The sequence below is a fragment of the Callithrix jacchus genome, chromosome 1, assembly GCF_049354715.1.
Source record: "Callithrix jacchus isolate 240 chromosome 1, calJac240_pri, whole genome shotgun sequence".
Taxonomy (NCBI): Eukaryota; Metazoa; Chordata; class Mammalia; order Primates; family Cebidae; genus Callithrix; species Callithrix jacchus.
This window is the reverse complement of record NC_133502.1, coordinates 12,584,137-12,591,378: the sequence shown is the minus strand read 5'-3', so window position 1 is coordinate 12,591,378 and position 7,242 is coordinate 12,584,137. Positions and strand designations below refer to the sequence as shown.

General features: G+C 41.1%; 1 pseudogene; it reads left to right on the top strand.

Moving 5' to 3' along the window:
- Positions 1–223: 223 nt before the first annotated feature.
- Positions 224–6,562, top strand: LOC100403000 (heat shock protein HSP 90-alpha-like; annotated as a pseudogene).
- Positions 6,563–7,242: the final 680 nt, after the last annotated feature.

Genomic DNA, 7,242 nt, shown 5'->3' with positions numbered 1-7,242 from the left:
CAGCCATGGGGAACTGTGAGTCCATTAAACCTCTTTTTAAAAACTAAATTATCCTGTCTTGGGTATTTCTTCATAGAAATGTGAAAAGGGACTAATTCAATAAATTGGTACCAAGTAGTGGGGGATGCTGCTCTGAACATACCTGAAAATGTGAAAGTGACTTTGGAACTGGGTAACAGGCAGAGGCTAGAACAGTTTGGCAGTCTCAGAAGAAGACAGGAAGATGTGGGAGAGTCTGGAACTTCATAGAGACTTGCTGAATGGCTTGACCCAAATACTGATAGTGAGATGGTCAATAAAGTCCCAGCTGAGGTGGTATCAGATGGAGATCAGGAACTTGTGGGGAACTGGAGCAAAGGTGACTCTTGTTATGCTTTAGCAAAGAGACTGGGAGCATTTTGCCACTGTCCTTGAGATCTGTAGAACTTTGAAATTGAGAGAAATGATTTAGGTCATCTGGCAGAAGAAGTTTCTAAGTGGCAAAGTGTTCAACAGGAAGTAGAACATCAACATTTGGAAAATATGCAGCCTAATGATGCAACAGAAAATAAAAACCTATTTTTTGGGAAAAGTTTAAGCTGGCTGTAGAAATTTGCGTAAGTAACCAGGAGGCAAGTGTCAATCACAAAGACAATGGGAAAATGTCTCCAGAACATGTCAGAGGTCTTCATGGCAGCCCCTTCCATCACAGGCCTGGAGGCCTAGGAGGAAAAAATGGTTTTGTGAGGCAGGCTCAGGGCCTTGCTGCTTTGTGGAGCAAGGTGCCCTGCATCCCAGCTATGGCTAAAAGGGGCTAATGTAGAGCTCAGGCCATTGCTTTAGAGGGTTCAAACTCCGAGCCTTGGCAGCTTACATTTGGTGTTGGGACTGTGGATGCTCAGAAGTCAAGAATTAACATTTAGGAACCTCCACCTAGATATCAAAGGATGTATGGAAATGCCTGGATGTTCAGGCAGGGGTGTGATGCAGGGTCAGAGCCCTCATGGAGAACCTCTGCTAGGGCAGTGTGGGAAAAAAAAATGTAGGGTGGGAGCCCCTACACAGAGTTCACACTTGGGCACTGCCTAGTGGAGCTGTGAGAAGAGGGCCACTATCCTCCAGACCCCAGAATGGTAGATCTACTGACAGTTTGCACCATGTGCCTGGAAAAGCCACAGACACTTAATGCCAGCCCATGAAGGCGGCAGAAAGGACAGCTGCACCTTGAAAAGCCACAGGGGAGAAGCTGTCCAAGACCATGGGAATCCACATCCTGTATCAGTAAGACCTGGATATCAGACATGGAGTCAAAGAAGATCATTTTAAAGCTTTAAGATTTCACTGCCCTGCTAGATTTCAGACTTGCATGGGGGTTGTGACCCCTTTGTTTTGGCCAATTTTTCCCATTTGGAACAGGTGTATTTACCCAATGCTTGTACCCCTATTGTATGTAGGAAGTAACTAACTTGCTTTGATTTTACAAACTCTTAGGTGGAAGAAACTTGCTTTGCCTCAGATGAGACTTTGTACTGAGGACTTTTGAGTTAGTGCTGAAATGAGTTAAGACTTTAGGGGACTGTTTGGGAGGCATGATTGGTTTTGAAATGTGAGGACATGAGATTTGGGAGGGGCTAGACATGGAATGATATGGTTCAGCTGTGACCCCACCCAAATCTCATCTTGAATTGTAGATCCCATAATCTTCACATGTCATAGGAGGGATCCAATGGGAGGTAACTGGATCACGGGAGCAGGGATTTCCTGTGCTGTTCTTGTGACTAAGTCTTACAAGATCTGATGGTTTTATATCAGGTGATTCCCCTGCACAATCTCTCTTGCCTGCTGCCATGTAAGACATGCCTTTTCTCCTTTTTACCTTCCATTGTGATTCTGAAGCCTCCCCAGCCATATGGAACTGTGATTTCATTAAACCTCTTTTTCTTTATAAATTACCTAGTCTTAGGTATTTCTTCATAGCAGTATGAAAATGGACTAAAACAATATGATAATCAATAGTTCTTTAGTGTGAAAAATTAAGTAGTCAGAAGGAACGAAAGAACATATAAAGAACATATATACACAGAAACAAAGGTAAGAATGGCAGCAGTGTCAGGAAATAATACACAGAAAAAGGAGAGCAACATCTTTTAAGTACTGAAAGAGGAAAATTATCAACATATAATTTTATGCTCAGCAAAACTATTTTACAAAAATCAGTAAAATAATCAAAATATGAAATGGCTTAGACTATTAATACCTTAGCTTTGCTCAGAAAATCTGTAGAAATGCAAGCAACCCACGGACCATTGTCTGCCAACAATAATATAAAACCTTTTTTTTTTTTTTGAGACGGAGTTTCACTCTTGTCACCCAGGCTGAAGTGCAATGGCGTGATCTCGGCTCACCGCAACCTCCATCTCCTGGGTTCAGGCAATTCTCCTGCCTCAGCCTCCCGAGTACCTGGGATTACAGGCACATGCCACCATGCCCAGCTAATTTTTTTTAAATATTTTTAGTAGAGACGGGGTTTCACCATGTTGACCAGAATGGTCTCGATCTCTTGACCTCATGATCCACCCACCTTGGCCTCCCAAAGTGCTGGGATTACAGGCTCGAGTCACTGCACCTGGCCAATAATATAAAATCTTATGTACCTAATAACAAAACCTCAAAATAGGTTGGGTACAGTGGCTAATGCCTGTAATCTCAGCACTTTGGGAAGGTAAGGGGGGCAGATCACTTGAAGTCAGGAGTTTGACATGAGCCTGGCTAAAATGGTGAAACCCCGTCTCTACTAAAAATACAAAAATTAGCCAGACATAGTGGTGCATGCCTGTAGTCTCAGATACTTGGGAGGTTAAGGCAGGCGAATCACTTGAACCTGAGAAGTGGAGGTTACAGTGAGCTGAGATCATACTACTGCACTCCAGCCTGGGTGAAAGAGCGAGACTCCATCTCGAAAACAAAATAAAACCCTTAAAATACACAATACAAAATTGTTATAAATGAAAAAAGAAATAAATACATCTAAAATTATACAGGAAATTTCAATATTCTTCTCCCAATAATTGATAGAAAATGTATGCTGCAGAAAATCAGTAAGACTATATAAGATCTGAAAAACACAATCAACAAACTTGACCTACCTGCTAGCAGCAGAGTTGATATTTTTGTGAGCATACATAGAACATTTACCGAGGTAGGTTGTTTCTAGTCTGTAAATAAACTCAAAGTAAATTAAATAAGATCCGTAAGAGTCAAATAACATAAAATTTTATATTACTATAACAGCATTAAATTATGAATCAATGACAGAAAGAGAAGGGGAATTTCACCAATTAGGACACTGAACAACATAGTTTTTTAAAAAATATTATTTTTGAATTTTTAACTGACAAATAATAATTGTGTATATTTATGAGTATAACATGTTTTGCTCTATGTATATATTGTAGAAAGATTCAATCAAGCTAATTAACATGTGCATTACCTCACCAACTGTCTCAATTTGTTTTGTGCTGCTGTAGCAGAATACCTGAAGTAGGTTAATTTATAATGAAAATTTATTGGCTTATGGTTCTGGAGACTGGTAAGTTCAAGACTGGGAGGTTGGCATATGGAAAAGGCCTTCTTGCTGCATCATCTTATGGCAGAAGAGAGAGCAAGAGATTGAAATTGCAGCTTTAAGCCCTTTTACAACAGGCGTTAATTCATTCGTGAGGGTGGAACCCTTATGACCTAAGTGTCTCCTATTAGGCTTCACCCCCTAACTCTGCTTCACTGGGAATTAGGTTTTCAACACATCTTTTTTGGGATCTTCACATCATAGTACCAAATTATCCTTTTTTTTTTTGATGGTTAGAAAATAAAAAATCTATTCTTTTAGCAATTTTAAAATATACAATACATTATTAACTATGGTCACCATGCAGTGCAGTAGATCGCTAAAACTTATTACTCCAGTCTAACTGAAACTTTGTATCCTTTGATCAAAATCTTCCCTTTCCCCATTCACCCCCTTACCCCAGCCTTTGGCAACCACCTTTCTACTCTGTTTCTACCAGATTGACTTTTTTAGATTCTGCATATAAATGGGATCATGCAGTATTTGTCTTTTGGTTCCTGGCTTATTTCTCTTAGCATAATGTCCTCCAGTTCCATCCATATTGCTGTAAATGACAGCATTTTCTTTTTTTAAAGGGTTTACAGTATTCCACTGTATGTATATGTATGAGTATGTACTCATCAAAAGACAAAATTAAGAAAATAGCGAAACACAACACATTTGCAACGCAAATATCTGACAAATTACATTTATCCAGAGTATATTAGGAAACCCTTAAAACTCAATAATAAAAAGACAATAACCTCATTTGAAAAAATGTACCAAAGACTTGAATAGATAATTCAAAGGAAGACATATGGGCTCCGAGTTACCCACACACAGCCTTGCTGGCCCAAGCATGTGGGACAGTCCCACCCCACCTTACTCTAGTAAGGCTTACTCTCTAGTACTTGTAAGGCTTTTCTTTTCAAGATGCCTGAGGAAGTGCACCATGGAGAGGAAGAATTGGAGACTTTTGCCTTTCAGGCAGAAGTTGCACAACTCAGGTCTCTCATTATCAATATCTTCTATTCCAACAAGCAGATTTTCCTTCAAGAGTTGATTTCTAATGCTTCTGATACCTTGGACAAGATTCTGTCCAAGAGCCTGACAGACAGTTATAAGTTGGACAGTGGCAAAGAGCTGAAAATTGACATCATTCCCAACTATCAGGAATGCACCCTGACTTTGGTGGACACAGACACTGGCATGACAAAGCTGATTTCATAAATAATTTGGGAACCATCGCCAAGTCTGATACTAAAGGATTTATTGAGGCTTTTCAAGCTGGTGCAGACATCTCCATGATTGTCAATTTGGTGTTGGCTTTCATTCTGCCTGTCTAGTGGCAGAGAAAGTGGTTGTGCTCACAAACACAATGATGATGAACAGTGAACCTGGGAGTCTTCTGGCGGGGGTTCCTTCACTGTATGTGCTGACCAAGGCAGGGGCACCGAAACGATTCTCCACCTTAAAGAAGAGCAGACAGAGTACTTAGAAGAGAGGCAGGTCAAAGACATAGTGAAAAAGCACTAGCAGTTCATAGGCTATCCCATCACCCTTCATCTGAGGAAGGAAAGAAAGAAGGAAGTCAGTGATGATGAGGCAGAGGAAGAGAAAGGCCAGAAATAATAGGAAGATAAAGGCAATGAGGAAAAGCCCAAGATAGAAAATGTGGGTTCAGATGAGGAGGATGACAGTGGTAAGGATAAGAAAAAGAAAACCAAGAAGATCAAGGAGAAATACATTGATCAGGAGGAACTAAACAAGACCAAGCCTATTTGGACAAGAAGCCATGATTACGTCACCAGGAGTATGGAGAATTCCATAACAGCCACACTAATGACTGGGAAGACCACTTGGTAGTCAAGCAATTCTCTATAGAAGATCAGCTGGAATTCAGGGAATTGCTATTCATCCTTCGTCAGGCTCCTTTTGACTTCTTTGAGAACAATAAGAATAAAGGCACCGTCAAACTCTATGTCCTTCATGTGTTCATCGTGCACTGCTGTGATGAGTTGATGCCGGAGGATCTCAACGTTATCTGTGGTATGGTTGACTCTGAGGATCCACCCCTGAACATTTGAGAAATGCTCCAGCAGAGCAAAATCTTGAAAGTCATTCACAAAAACATTGTTAAGTAGTGCCTTGAGCTCTTCTCTGAGTTGTCAGAAGACAAAGAGAATTACAGAAAATTCTATGAGGCATTCTCTAAAAATCTAAAGTTTGGAATCTTCAAGGACTCCCCTAACTGGTGATACCTGTCTGAGCTGCTGCACTTTTACACCTCCCAGTCTGGAGACGGTATGACATCCATGTCAGAACATGTCTCTTGCATGAAGGAGACACAGAAATCTATCTACTGTATCACCGGTGAGAGCAATGAACAGGTGGCCAGCTCTGCTTTCGTGGAGTGAGTGCAGAAGCAGGGTTTTGAGGTAGTATATAAGACAGAGCCCAGTGATGAGTACTGCATGCAGCACCTCAAGGAGTTTGATAGGAAAAGCCTATTCTCAGTTACCAGGGAGGGTCTGGAGCTACCTGAGGGTGAGGGGAGAAGAAGAAAATGGAGGAGTGCAAAGTGAATCTTGAGAACATCTGCAAACTCATGAAAAAAATCTTGGATGAGAAGGTTGAGAAAATGACAGCTTCCAATAGGCTTGAGTCTTCACCTGCTGCATTGTGACCAGCATCTATGGCTGGACAGCCAATATGGAGCAGATCACAAAAGCCCAGGCACTTTGGGACAATTCTATGATGGCTTACATGATGGCCAAAGGGCACCTGGAGATCATTGTGACCACCCCATTGTGGAGATGCTGTGGCAGAAGGCTGAGGTGGAAAAAGAACAAGGCTGTCAGGAACTGGGTGCTGCTGCTGTTGGGAACCAAGCTGCTCTTCTGGCTTCTTCCTCGAGGATTCTCACACACACTTCAACCATATCTACTGCATGATCAAGCTAGGTCTAGGTATCGATGAAGACGAAGTGACAGCAGGGGGAACCCAGTGCTACTGTTCGTGATGAGATCCCCCTATTTGAGGTCAGTGAGGATGTGTCTCACATGGAAGAAATAGATCGGGAGTTTATGCTTGGAAACCTTGTGCTCTCTGTGTAGTGTCCTCAGGGCTCCCACCACAGCCTTGAGTGGCCCTGTCCCAGCTGCTTCGCTCCGATGTTGCCTAGTGTTTTTTCACTCCCATCTTTGTATCTAAGCCAGGAACAGGGGCATCAAGCCCCATTTCCTCTTTCATTTGACAACAGGATTGGATGTTGTATATTGTGGGGTTTTTTGTTTATTTTGTTCTGAAATTAATCTATGCAAAATAAAGATGATGCCATTTTATACAAAAAAAGAGGAAGACATATGAATAGCCAGTAAGCAAATGAAAAGGTGCTCAACACTTTAGTTATCAGGAAAGTGAAAATTCAAACCAAAGTAAGATACTACTTTATACTCACTAGGATGGTTAAAATTAAAGATGGTAATACCAAATGTTGGCCCAGAGGTGGAGCACAGACTTTCATACATTGCTGATTGCAAAACAATGTGACCACTTGGGGAAATGGTTCAGTAGTTTTATCCATTTTTCTAAATAAAAACAAATATGTCTTAACCTAAGGCACAGGAATTATACTACTAGATATTTACATAAAATAA